Source organism: Hyperolius riggenbachi, chromosome 8, assembly GCF_040937935.1.
Source record: "Hyperolius riggenbachi isolate aHypRig1 chromosome 8, aHypRig1.pri, whole genome shotgun sequence".
NCBI classification, from domain to species: Eukaryota; Metazoa; Chordata; class Amphibia; order Anura; family Hyperoliidae; genus Hyperolius; species Hyperolius riggenbachi.
In genome coordinates this window covers 203,246,440-203,261,339 of record NC_090653.1, presented here as the reverse complement: position 1 = coordinate 203,261,339, position 14,900 = coordinate 203,246,440, and the positions used below count along the sequence as shown (strand labels likewise).

Here is a 14,900-nt window from a genome sequence, read left to right as displayed (position 1 = left end):
TTAGGGACAGAGATGGGTCAAATTTTGAGATTGCTAACAGTCCTCATATAAAAAGTGAAAGTTTTGAAAAAGTATCATACTATTTATTGGCTAACATAAAAGGTTCAAAGATTATGTTTCTAATAGTTGACTCATTGTACCATAAATTACCAGTGGCTACTATTCTTTTAACTTCCCTCATCTAATTATACCTAAATTCAGCCATAGCTTTATCATCAAGTAAATTAGAGTGAAGAACACTTTTTAATAGTTCTATACTTAGCATAAAAATTATTTAGGCATCTTACTAGTTCACAAAAGGTTCCATTCTCTGCTTTTGTCTCCTGAGATACCTGAAATGCATTTCTTTACACAACATGGTAGGTAATTACCTGCACCAACACTACATACATTGTTTACATGTAAGCATTAACTTAGAACTTTCATGCTTCACATAACCTAAGAGGGGAGAATTCTTTAGGTGACTAATAATCATCTAGGGTGGAAGCAGGCCTGATGCTCAGTCAAGGAAAGGATGAGTTTCAATAAGAACTAAGCCAATCACACAACCCTATGAAAACTACTACCACTTACCAAGTACTAATAGTTGTGAAAAAAATGGAAAACAATAGGTATGGTGATGGTCAAAAAGAAATCTGAATAATTTGAAATGTTCTTTTTTACTGGTCAACATGTGTCAACAATTAGACTACCAGGGCTCTAATTACAGATTCACCACTGGGGTCCTACACTACAGTCTAATCATAGCAGGCAACACAAGTCTGATTTATATTTGGCATTACCACACTTAAAGTCTATGGCAATTAATAAAGCATCATCTCTACCAAGACACATGTTAGGCAACCTGCTGGATTGTTTCACCTGTTTTTTTGGGGTGGCACAGTGGCGTAGTGGATATCACTGTCACCTTGTTCTCCCATGTCTGTGTGGGTTTGCTCTAGGTACACCAGTTTGCTCCCACATCCCAAAAACAAACAGATAAGTTAATTGGCTTCCCCCTTAAATTGCCCTAGACTATGCTGGACCAATGGGCATGGTAGGGATTAGATTAAGAGCTCCTTTCCACAAAATATCAGGAATTACTGGACTGAGTGTAAAGTCAGTGCCACCGATAGCCATTTTAAACAATGGTTTGGAGATTATCCCATCGCCAACAACTTAGATTCTCCCAACTAATGATAAAAAGTCACTCATATAATGTTGCTTTCATATGGCAGGGTGAATCAGTTATTTACTAGTAAAAACTATTAACATGCATTAGCTAATCACTAAGTCTTACTGCTAGCAATTGATGGGAAAATAAAAATAAAAGTTGTCTAGAAATTGGCTTTAAGTCTTTTGGTGATATAATGGGGACATTAGTGATGCCCGTTCCTACACCACAATAATATGTAACATCATTTGGCATTAGGGATGGTCAGAAATGCCGATTTCTGATTCTGCGGAAATTCCAATTTACGCCAATGCTAATCACATATTCCTTCAATTTCCAAGAGTCTTTTTCTGGTCATTTTTTGTAGTCTCTGATTGGCCAAATACTTATGAGATGACGGTACATTCTCTTATTGGCTCAATGCTTCTAAATTCTGTGATTGGGCTAAAATTACAGCGTTGTGGTGATTCTGATTTCTAAAGAGTTAATTTTTGGTCATTTTTTTGCATCCTCTGATTGGCCGAATACTTCTGAGTTGACTCTGCATTCTCTAATTGGTCCAATGTTTCCGAGTTCTGTGATTGGACTAAAATTTCAGAACTGCAGTAATGTGGTATTTCTGCAAAAATCCGATTCGCATTTTCTGATTTCCATGTTCCGATCGGAAATGCCGATTCCAGATCGGAAATACAGAAATTTCCTTTCCGTGGAATAAGAATTTACATCCCTATTTGGGATTTGGCAAAAATGAATGTGTTAACATGAGAAAGATCTGGGCTATATTAGTAAAAGTAAAATCTCTGATTCCCTTTATTAAGCTGACATTGTACCCCGTTTCATGCATTAAATTCTTGTGTTATGCAGAAGAAAAAGAAGGATGCACAAAAGAAATGGAGCATGTGAGGAATGCATCTGGCATGGCTTGTGAACAGTCATTTTTTCATCATTCTGTTTGTACAAGGAACATCTGTATTTACTTAATTACAGTATGTATATTTTATAAAACATATCTTTAATACTGTTTTTTGTTTGTTTGTCTGTTTTGCTGATGGAGCTAATTTCTATATTTTTAATCTGGCAAAGGTGCCCAGTGAAACCTTTACCATTTTTACAAAAGTACACCTTGGCATCAAAGCCAAAACGAAAATGTAAAAAATGATTGCTTTTAACGTGAACATTCACAAAAAAATTTGTTGAATCTTACATTATTTTTGCAAAAATCAATGTCAAAAGAATACTGCCATTTTCGCTCATCACTACACCAGGCCCACCACAGCCAAAATTGTACATTGTGGTCTATGGTTGGACCTGGTATAGCCAATGGCCTGTGCACCCAAATCATCTCATCCACTTGAGGGTATCTGCACTTAATTCTTGTACACAGAGACTAGATTTTAAAATTCTCCTCATTCTCAGAAGTGGCCATAACATGCAGCAGTATAGCTGGAATTGGATCTATTGATGATCTGCCCTGCTAGTGGAACTCTAAAACTTCTAAACATTAAGCTTGCTATACACACTGCAATAACAGCAAGATTTGGCAAGCAATTAATTACTTTTTTTAGCAAAAATGGATTGGGTATAAGGGGTTAATATAACTCCTTCCTAATTCAGCAGAAATGAAATTCATAATTCAGAAGAAATGAAAAGAGATCAAACCTCTATCTTGGCTATTATTACAGTAGTTAATGCAGTACAACACAATGGGCTCAATTCTGGTACCGTTTAGTAGATAATTACCTCATGGAATTTGATTTACCTCATGAGGAAAATCAACTTTTGAATTCTGGTAGTTTAAGTAAAGTTTTACCTCATGTAATTTCACAAGGTCAATTATGTGGTAATTTTTGACTAAAAATATGCGGTATTTAGTGGTAAAATACCTCACTCTTGAATTGTGAAGTAAAATAAGGTTCATGTTTGCATGTCTTTTACCTCACATAATTAGACCTACCTCTACCACACAGTAAATGCATTTCTGTGATGTAGGGCTCGTTTCCACTGCAGCCGCACGCATCTGCAAGACGCGTGGCGGCACGTCTGGATCTGCGGTTACGCCGACGAATCCCATGAGCTGTGCCATGCACGGCTATGGGATTCACACAGATTCGGATGGAAAAGCTGGCTGAATCGCTAGCGCAAGTGATTCGGCCTGCGGCTCCATTACTCCCTATGGCAGAGTTTCCCCGCCTGTGGGGAAACTCTGCGGATTTGGCCCGGTTTCTGCGCAAGTGGAAACGGGCCCTACGACTTTAGCTAAGACAGGTATTAAGTGCACCCAATATAGCTAAGACTGGTAGCATTGCTAAGACAGGTATAAGTATATCAAGTATGGCTAAGACAGGTATTACCTAGGGCATTTGACACCGGGTGCTGGGTATTAAATGAAACCACCACCCACCCCAAAAAAATACAAAGGAGTGGGTGTGGCCTGCTGAGCCACGGCAGGTAATGCCCGGTATAGGTGCTCCCCATATGGGTATAGTGGAATAGTTGCCCCAGGATAGGTAGCCTAGAATACTTGACCCCCAGTATAGGCAGCGTAGTATGGTTGCCCCCAGTATAGGTAGCCTGGAATAGTTGCCCTCATTATAGGTAGCCTGGAAAAGTTGCCCCATTAAAGGTAGCCTGGAATAGTAACCCCAGTAACCCTCAGAATAGGTAGCCTGGAAAAGTTGCCACCAGTATATACTAAATATATAGACAGTTCATATAGTCAGATCACCCCATTTATATTGTTAGCATATATAGCCAGATCCCCCAATATTTAGCTAGTATATATAGCCAGGTTTCCCTGTATATAGTTAGTATATAGTCAGATTTCCCCCGTATATAGTCAGATCCTCCCCCGTATATAGCTAGTATATAGTCAGATCCCCCCTGTATATAGCTAGTATATGCTCAGATTCCTCCCCCGTATATAGTTAGTATATAGTCAGATTCCCCCCTGTATATATAGTCAGATTCCCCCCTGTATATAGTCAGATCTCACCCTATATAGCTAATATATAATTAAATTCCCCCCCCCCCGTATATAGCTAGTATATAGTCAGATCCCCCCGTATATAGTTAGTACGTAGTCAGATTCCCCCCTATATATAGTCAGATCCCCCCCTATATAGCTAGTATATAGGCAGATCCCTCCCCCCATATATAGTTAGTACATAGTCAGATTCCCCCCTGTATATATAGTCAGATTCCCCCCTGTATATATTCAGATCCCCACCCCCTATATAGCTAGTATATAGGCAGATTCCTCCCCCCGTATATAGCTAGTATATAGTCAGATCCCCTCCGTATATAGTTAGTATATAGTCAGATTCCCCCCTGTATATATATACTATATATATAGTATATATCTGACTATATACTAGCTATATAGGGGGGGATCTGACTATATACAGGGAGGACCTGTATATAGTCAGATCCTATTCTATAGCTAGTATATAGTTAGTTCCCCCCCCTGTATATAGTTAGTATATAGAGTCAGATTCCCCCCCCCCCCCCTATACAGCTAGTATATAGGTAAAATAATGAAAAGTGCTCGGAACTGCCCCCCTGCCCCCTCCCCCCACAACAATCCCAATCTCGGTCCAATATACCCCCCCCTCAACCCCGGGCACCGCCACTCGATCCCAGTTCAGCGCTGTGAGATGGGCATCACAGTACTACCTCACCGTCATGGCTCTCTCCTGCGTTGATGGCGCACCCTCCTCCTCCATACAACTCCGGGATACTATTCACTGTACTGGGGACACGGCTTGATGACGTCATCAAGCTGCATCCCCGGTACAGTAAACAGGATCCCGGAGCTGTACAGAGGAGCAGGAGGGTGCGCGATCAAGGCAGGAGAGAGCCATGATGGTGAGTAGTAGCACCTATATACATTTTACAGCGCCACAAGGGGATCTAGTGTGAGCGGGCAGGGGGGCGCTTGAGCGAGCGGACGGCCGGGCTATCGGGGGGGCGGCAGATGAAGAGGAGTTGAACAGGGGTTTGGAGCACTTTTAGTTACTAAAACAAAATACAGGCTGGGGGTCGGGAGTGATTGTTGGGGGCAGAGGTGGGAGCTCTTTTTTATATTTTACCAAAATAGAGACTGGGGGTCGGGTGGCAGAGCACAGGAGTCAGGGGCACAGGCGGGAGGGAGATTAAACATAAGAAAAAAAAATAAATACACAACATTGAAAAAGATTGAATACTTTTTCACTCCTGCTTCCACCTTTCAGCAGTAGGGAAAATACCTCACTGTTTTCCGAGTGAATAGCACTCGGTATCACATGTTTTCCCCCTGTGTCTGTAATTTTGCGTACATCATCGGCAGTTGGGAAAATGTACCAGAATTAAACTAAGAAAAAAAAAAGAATGAATGAGGTATTTTCCCGACTACTGTTTACTTCACCTCCCATAGCTACCAGAATTGAGCCCTATGTTGCCACTGATCCCCTGCCACTCTTTTTCCATTAATACTACCTCCACTAACTCCTCCATTAACACTACTAACATACCTCAGTGCCCAGTCACCCTTTCAGTTAATAACTGTCTGTCTGAAATTGATAGGAAGATGGTGGATTGGATATGGTAATGGATCAAATTACTGGTGATCAAAATAGGCAGAAATAGTACTATACTATCCTGTTGACCCAGCGTCCGTGTACTTTCAGTGCCTGATCTGGATTTTGCACAAAGCATTCTAATAATTGGAATGAAGTTTCGTAGACAGCTTCAGTGAACCAGACCCAGTGCTAAAGTGAACAGTGCTCAACCTCCCACACAGCTGAACCTGCATGTGCCAAGATTACATTGCTGTAAAGGTAATTTTGACTCTGTTCACTTCAATACCCAGACTTGTCATCACTGACTTCTGTTTATCTCAGCACCAGAGATTTTGTTGCTAAACAACACTGCAGCCGCTGGACTGAAGCATAGGACTAAGTGACACAGGAGTGCATTTGTTTAATTTAATGATATTTGTGGATTTTTCCATCTTGAAAAACATACCCCAGTGAAGCATTAAAACAAACTTAGAATAATTAAGTTAAGAATGAAATAATTTATTGCAAGAAAAGATATCACTTTATTTATGTTCATCCCTAATAAACCAGAACACATTGGGCCTGATTCAATTCAACTTTTCTCCAAAGTTTTCTCCTAGGTGATGTTTGCACACCTTATCAATAAAATGCCAAACACAAGCAAGAAAATACTCTGCATAATGTTGACAGTACTTTTTTGCCTTCGTTTTGGCACTTTTTCAATTGCAGAGTGCTAAAAAGTTATTTTACAGAAAATCTGAAAAATGATCTCCTAGGACAAAACTTGAATTGGATCAAGCCCATAATGTTTAATGTAATCAAACATTTCTAAGTTAGATATTTCTTTACTCAGGTCAGATAACTCATTGTCACTGTGGGACACAGGAATAGTGAGCAATACATTAAAACAGTAGAGATTTAAAATAGTGGCATATAGCATCTCACGCCAGTCTATAGATATTCTAAGAAACATCAGTCCTTCTTTTTAAGAGTCATTCTTGCCATTCTGGCCAGAACTGTTTCAGTAGAAAGTATTGTGTAGCAACTAGCAAGCAGGAAACCAGTAGTTTCATTACTACTATAGCTCCATTGAAGAGAGCTGATGCAACTTCTGGAAGGGGGACCTCTGGTCCATGGTACTAGATATGGTCACAACATTTGCATCCCCTATTGGTACATCAACTCATCACATTGAAGGACCAGTAGATAAGAGAGCCCAAATAATTCCTTCTGTAATTGGGTAACTTCCAGACATCAGTAGGCCATCAGTTTTATATTATTCTACTGGTTCTCGCTATAGAACAACCATTTTTTTGAAAGTAGTATCACTGAAGGTGACTTCTGAATACTTTTATCATATTACCTCTGATACTCACTTTATCATTATATTGCTCACACTAACCACAGTGTCACTTTAATGTCTTACATAGATTGCCTCAATTAATGATTGTCTTTTCTCATTTATCTTTATTACGCATGATTATAACTGATATCTGTGTGATGAAGATGTTAATCAACTACGAATTTGGGTTGTTTTTCACAAGGAGCAGTGAACTTTACACAAGTGCAGGGAACGTCTGTTTTTTGTTACTCAAGGGAAGTTATCTGACACAATGCTGGTCAAGCTCCTGAAGCACTTTTATATACAAGCTAAAAGAATAATGAATTCCTAAAAATGAAAAAAAAAAATGTATCCTCCACTATATTTTCCATGCCAAAGTTAACATTAATAGCTGGCAGTGCATTGCTATGTCAACATAATAAAGTGATGCTAAAACACACACACAGAACCCTTTTATTCATTCAGTTAATATGATCTCAGAAAATAGTTGAGGAGAAACTATGAGCAGCACACAAAAGACACATGCAGTAAATTAGCCCTGAACTAGGAAAACAGTAGGTGTCACATAAACAGTTTATCTTCTAATCATTGTTTTTGTAACATCTAGGGTGAATGGACTGTGGAGAGATTGCTGAACACATGGAAAATCTGAACTATATTAAGATTTAAAGATAGAACAGAGGTTAGGTATAGAATTCCAACACACCATAATTAAAGAGGTTACATTGGATGTACGTAGGTGCCTACTTTGATGGGATCTAGTCAAAGACTAGTCGGTTGTAGGTGGTGTGTTTCATATTAATCCAATAATGACATAAAATTTGATATGAGTAAAAAGTTAAAGGAAATTCTATGTGAGAGCTATGTGGAACCACACTCTTTATTTAATTATTTATTTTGTCATTGCCATTTATATCTGTCCACTTAATCCTTTGGTTCAGTAATATTTAAGGTCTGTGTGCAACACAGAGGTGGCCAAGAGAGTTAGTAGACATTTAATATGTTGATGATAAAAAATTAGACCAAGTGATACAGACAGCAGGCTGAAGACTTTAAAAACAAGACACACAACTAAAAGCCATTGGTATAGTACTCCAAGGCAATACAAATATGAATATAGAATGAAAAGAGGTTTACAGAAATCTTGTTTGTCCCTCAGAAAAACACTGTGCAGACAGCTGGAGAGTATTAACCTGCTCCTGTCAGGTGTAATAGTCTTTCTCATTTCAGTCCATTGAAATCCAAGGTGTGGTGTTGTCAGGCTTGTCTGGTCAATAACCACAGGTCAGGCTGACTGCGCATATGAGTGATCCAGAGCCCAGCTCGTAACGCCTGCGCAAACTCCTGCCTAACACAATACTACAATATACTCTACAGGTAGATGTAGCATACAGTTTGACAGGTAGCTAACCACCAGACAACCTGAATATGCTTGACAATGCAATACTGGGCACAATAGATATGTATATAGAAGATAGTCACCTGAGGCCTAGTAGATGAGGCTATCCAGACAAGTGAGCCAAGTAGCAGAAGTGCCAGGAGTTCCTGGTGGCAGTGAGGGAGTCAAAATAGACACTTTCCAGAGATAGCGTAGTCAAGGAAGGCCAAAGTCAGTCCAGGCAGCGTTTATGCAAATCCGTATCCAAGCAGAGGTCAATCCAGGTGGCAAGGCAGTGTAGTCGAGGTACAAGGCAAGGTTGGCAACAGTAATCAATCAGAGGTTAAGCATGGTCAGGATACAAAGCAACAGGAATCAATCAGAAGTCAAAGGACCTCCGAGTCTGTCGTGAAAATCTTAAAATTTAAAATACATGTTAACATATACAAATAAGAAGTACGTTTCTTCCGGAGTTAAAGGGACTCCAAGCTCTAAATAAAATGAAATTGATACTCACCTGGGGCTTTCTGCAGCTCACCATAGGTCGGGAGGTCCCATGGTGTCCATCTGACTCTTCTCCCAGGGCCTGGCCAGAAATGGCTCCCCGGCGGCTCCCGGCGACACTGGGCCTGAGTGTCAGGCTCCTTCTTCCTGAAAAGTCCTGTCTGTCGTCACCACGCACCGCCTCGCATCATCACATCGGCCGGTGTGACAGTACTGCGCATGCGCGATTAAACCGCGCATGTGCAGTACTGTCACGCCAGCCGCCGTGATGACGTGAGGCGGCCGGCGTGGTGACGCCGGGGAGCCATTTCTGGCCAGGCCCTGGGAGAAGAGCCAGATGGACGCCGTGGGACCTCCCGACCTATGGTGGGCTGCAGAAAGCCCCAGGTGAGTACCAATTTCATTTTTATTTAGAGTCCCTTTAAATGAGCCATAAATTACTTTTCTCATATGTTGCTGTCACTTACAGTAAGTAGTAGAAATATGACATTATTAACAGATTTTGGACTAGCCCATCTTCTCATAGGGGGTTCTTAGGGTTTTCTTTATTTTTAAAAGCACTTAATGAATGGCAGTTGCTCCGTCCAACTGCCAAAAAAGTGTACGGTGAGCAGGTAGGCTGTACAGCAGTCTAGTTGAAGTGCTGAGGATTGGATTGGAAATGTTCTACAGCTGTTGACAGAATGGCTGATTTACTAATGTTTAAGAACAATAGAAAAGGTAAGTGAGCCAATATATCTCAGCTGGATTTTTAACAGCTGTGTGCTACGTTGCAACCCTTACCCAGGTAATTGTCAGAACATAATTTGCTTTGCTGATACTTTAGTTGATTAGTAAATTTGTGACTCTGTATTATTATTATTATTATTATTTGTGACTCTGTATTATTTATTATTTTTATATTATTATTATGCATTAACGAATATATGGTATTGTCACTAACTATCTCTTAGAGGGGCTTTCAATCTTAGCCCTACTATAGTTATATTATGTTCATCATAGCCCAGGGAAAATTTTATCGGGAAACCAATTAGCTTGTATGCTTTTGGGATGTTGGAGGAAACCAGAGTGCCCGGATGATACTCGTGCAGAAATGGGGAGAAATTATAGACTCATGGCAGGTGTACCCAGGCTTGGATGTGAACCAGGGACCCAGCACTACCATACACGGTACTGCCTTTTTTTTTTCACCATAAATCCAAGTTTTTTATTTCTAAAAATCATGTCTTTATGTTGCAGTTGGCATGTGATTGCAATAACACAAATTATAATTTACTAACTTTTCAGCAATCTGGGTTATATTTTGATATGACTTACCCAAAGATTTCAGACTTTTACCAGTAATGTCAGTAGGAGCACAATAGAAAAATTGCATTGTTCTGCCCACTGTGCTTAGAGGGATATTTCACTTTTGTTATAAAACTGGCATAAACCTATCTTGCGCAGTAATACTGTAATACATGTTTCCTATTATTAGATTTGAGGCCACTACCACTATTGTCACTGTTCAATACACACCTACTCAGTTCAATTATGTTACCAGTCTGTACGCTATACTGACTAATACATTACAAAGCTATGCAAGCATCAATCACATACCATTTCCACCTGTGGCCACCCTATATTCCTCCTGACATTGGTCATATAAAAAAATGAGTATGTCCAATCATTTTTTTTTATTTTTTTAAAACAACTCAAAGTTTATTCTAGAAAGGAGCAGATATTACAATAACATTGCATATATAATGCCACAGTTAAATAGCAAGTACAGTTATCGCATATATTATCCAACACTTGAAATGCTTTCTGGTAACCAGGTAACCACTGTTTAAAGGTAACATATAGAACAAAAGAAAAAGGAAAATAATAAATAAAACCTAGAGTTATGAGTCAAATATATGATTGTATTGCCCACTGCACTAGGGCAGAAAAATAAGTAGTAAAGCCTAGAGCACTTCCGTTCTCTCAAGAGTAGGGGTCTGATAACGCCATGATTCTCTATTTTACTTTAGCCCCCAAAGTTATATATAGAAGTGAAGGGGAGTAAAAGATAGCTACATATAAGGTCGTTACAAGGTTTATGGCTTTGTATGTTGAGAGTCTAACCAGTTCTTCCATATTTTGTTGTATTTGCGCAATGCACCTCGTTTTTCGTAGATTGCTTTTCGTAAGGGGAGGACACCATTAACAGAAGCCACCCATTACCTGCGAGTGGGTTATTTTAGACTGTATCCAGTATCTAGTAAGAAGTCTTCTAGCTATATGCAGCACTTCAATTACTAATTGACAGGTATATTTATCTGTGAAAGAGTCAGGAAAAGATATATAAGAGACATATTCTAGGGTCACAGGTAATTGGACAGCCCATATAATCATTTAAAAATTTGATGATTTGGGTCCAATTAAGGTTAACATCAGGACAGGTCCAGATCATGTGTAAAAAGGATCCCCTGTCAATAGTGCATTTGGAACAGTTAGGTGAGACATTGGGTTTAAATTTAGAGAGTCTTACAGGTGTTAAAAAGGCCCTATGTATTATAAATAGATAGCTCAAACGGTCAGGGGCATGGGGGGATACTAGTAGCACCTTGTCAAGGGTTTCCTCCCAAACCTGCTCTTCTATTGGTCCCGCATCTATCTCCCACATAACTTTATGGGAGTTGGCACGTACACTAGCTGCAGGAGTAACAATTACATTATACAAAGCAGAGATTAGTTGTTTAGGGGTAAGACCATTAATTATATTTAAAATACACGAATCTTTAAGTTCTGACGGAAAATATTTAAACTGTGTATAGATGGCATGGGATATTTGCATATATTTATAGAGAGATGTATGATGAAGTCCATATTCCTCTGAAAGCTGAGAGAACGATTTAAGTATCGGTCCTTGCAGCAGTTGATGGAGATATTTTATGCTTTTATTAATCCAGAATCCAATCCAGAATTAAATAGTTCCTGTAAACATTTGCTTTCCCAGAGGGGAAGATGCCGTATAACATACTTGTGAAGGAGTTTTACATGTGCTTTATCCCATACAGACAATATTTGTTTCAAAGTTGGGGGTAGAGAGTGGTAATTAGCTATACCCTGTTTACCTTTTAGAACATTATATACAGGATCTGTGTGTTTAACAGGTAACTCGTCAAATAGGAGGGTGTAATGATCCGCTCAGCTGTCTGCACAGACAGACAGCTGTTTGACCATTCCTTAAGTCTGAGGGGTGCAGGTCTCTGGAAAAGAGACCTGTCTTTACTTTGTAGGTTTCAGACCTGCTCTGCTGCTGAGGAATTTGCATATATTTGTTATGCAGATTGCCTAGCTGCCTCTTTTGAAGGCTGGCAGTATAAATACCATGTTCTCCCAGAATCCCTTGCTGGTCATCTTCATGGTTTGTTACTGATGAACTCTCCTAGAGTATCAGCCCTGTTTGTTTGTTAAAGTTTATCTTAGAGTAATTCTTGGGGACTGCACTAGGCAGCTCTTCTAGTGCAGTCAGGTTGCATTATCTGTTTTGCCTGTGTTGTCTCTCTGCTGCGATTGTCCTGTTGCTGAGCGGTCGACAGGAAATCGTTCTGTCTGTCTGGGAGTGTAGGCCAAAGCTGCGGTTGCTACTGCCTGCTCCATCTGTCTGGATTGCACTTGCCCTAGTGGTAGTGGCAGTGCCTCCTTCTGTATTCTGCCTCAGGGGTTCTAACCAGAGCAGCGGCTGCTACTGGTAGCCCCATCTGTTTGTCTGTTTGGATCGCACTCGCTCTAGCGGTAGCAGCGGTTGTTCCTTCTGAACTCTGTCTGGGAGTGTAGGCTAGAGCTGCAGTTGCTGCTGGCTGCTCCTTCTCTCTGTCTTGTCTGATACGAACGCTTGCTGTAGGCTCGGTGGGGTAACCGTTAGCAAGCGTTCGCGTTTTCTATTTTGTGTTGTGTGTCATTGGTTAGTTAGGGTGGCACGCTTATCACTGGGTGCTTAACGCGCAGTGATCGTGCTGAAACGCGTTCGCTGTTGCAAATGAGTGCGGTGTTCGCGTTTAGCTAGCGTTTGTTATTTTCTTTATCTTCTCATTGTTGTTTGCTGTGCCTTTGCTACTCTCGTGCTCTGTTCTGTTCAGCCTTGTGTCACTTCTGGCATTTCGCCTGTCTCCTGCGATTGCGTTCCCGCTTTGTTTCTGCAGATGTGTGTTCACCGTCGCTGGGTGGCGACTAGATTGGGGAACACACATTAAGTCTGTCTCTGTGCTCTCTCTCTTAGAGGGCTATCGTGCCCTACTTTGCCTTTATCTGTACAATTCCCACTGGCATCTGTGGCCGTGCAGAGGTTGTGCTCGTCTGGACTCCACAGCTCCATCTGCCGGTGGGAATTGCCCTTTACTGGTGCATTGCATCCAAGCTGGGTACTATCTAATTATACGCTTGTGGAGGATTTCCGCTGTGTCAGCGCGCATCTTGTGCGCTGACCACGGGAATAGAAACCCGCAAACGTTACAGAATGACCAGCCCAACCGAAATTCCCAGGGTAGAGGGAATATTCGATTTGCTTCAGATTTCATTGCCTAAGGCAAGGGCATATGTGGATCCTATTATAGGTACGATCATACATTATATTAAACCAGTTAAAAAATCTGTGCATGTTCCTGATCCCAACCCATATGAGTGTTTCTTGGATACAGGGTTGTTTGAACCCCTATTGGCTCCGTGGGAGGTTGAGGCTTTGATGGAGGAATTTGAATTTGATTGGAAGGCCTTTTGCGATTTTTATATCACAAAAAGCGAAGAGATCCTTAATGCTTGTGTTTATTCTATGTATATTTTGATTGATTCTGATGAGTGTGACGAGTGTTTCATGGATCCGGTGATTTGTGTGTGGCAGACGATTTTGGATGAATTGCACACACACCAACCAATTGATTCCAATAAAGAGACACAGTTGTCACATGATTATTCCTGCCTTTCTGGGGTAAAGCAAGTGAGTTTGGACACTGTGCGACCTGAAATGAATGGGTGTGCCTCGACTGTGGACACCTGTGTGAATTTTGATGGATTTTCTTCTGTTTGTTTGGAGTTTGAATCTGTGCGATCTGATGCCTGTTTTTCAGATGATCCTGCTATGGGAAAAATTCCTAAACCATGCAGCCCCAAAAGTAACCTTTTGAACACCTTGCAGTCTGCTCCACAGATTGCGGAGGCTTGCGCTTTGCAAGCGTCAGTTTCGCAACCTAAAGCAATCTTGGATTCGCAAATTTTGCATTCTGTCTCCTCGGATTCGACATTGTTAGCCGAGTCTAGGGGTGAGACAGCGCTTTGGTTTTGCCAATCTGATACTGAGGAAAGTAACGATTCTCCACCCTGTACTCTGGATGAGTCAAAATTATCTCACAATGAACCTCCTGCAGGGAGCCCTGAAGCTTCTCTAGGTATTGCAGCTAATTGCATCTGCTGTCCTGCCATTTCAGAATTGCAGTCTGGTTTGACTGCTATGGAGGATTCTGCCTGCAGTGAAACTAAACTCAGAGAATCAGAGCTAGTTTCACTAGATATTCCTGTGTATCCTTGTCTTGATGATGAAATTCAGTCTCAGCATATGGGACATTTGCCCTGTCTGCAGAAGGTATTTAATGTTCGGCCCTGTAACATGGATAGTTCAGAATCCTTTTTAGAAAACTTGGAAAATGACACTTTGAGGTCTTGTTTGATGTTTTTGAGGTTTCCAAGTCCATCCTAAAGGGTGCAGAACTCCTAGGAGATGCCTCCTGCCCCCCAGATCCGTCTGAGGTTTTGCCCACTTCAGTAGGCATTGCTATTATGCTGACTACCTTTGCAGCTTTTGCGGAGCTTCACTCATGTGTAGTCAATGATGAGTTTTGGTTAGAAGATATTACAGTCACAGAAACTTCTGAGTCTGAGTCCGAGTCTTCTTTTGAAAGACCAGTACCTGTGACCTTTACTCGTGATGATTTTCTGCCCGGTCCTGGTTTTGGTCTTGTCGTGTCGGAC

General features: G+C 40.8%; 1 long non-coding RNA gene across 2 annotated transcripts in view; it reads left to right on the top strand.

The window, feature by feature from the left end:
* The first annotated feature begins 5,684 nt into the window (after positions 1-5,684).
* LOC137528426 (uncharacterized) overlaps positions 5,685-14,900 on the top strand; it is a 170,460-nt gene continuing 161,244 nt past the window's right edge. Inside the window, exons 1-3 of one of the 2 annotated variants that reach the window (XR_011023388.1) lie at positions 5,685-5,734; positions 5,818-5,967; positions 7,638-7,726. This is a non-coding gene — a long non-coding RNA (uncharacterized lncRNA). Of the gene's footprint in view, positions 5,735-5,817; positions 5,968-7,637; positions 7,727-14,900 lie in introns of those variants that run through there. The other variant, XR_011023389.1, reaches the window with a different exon arrangement.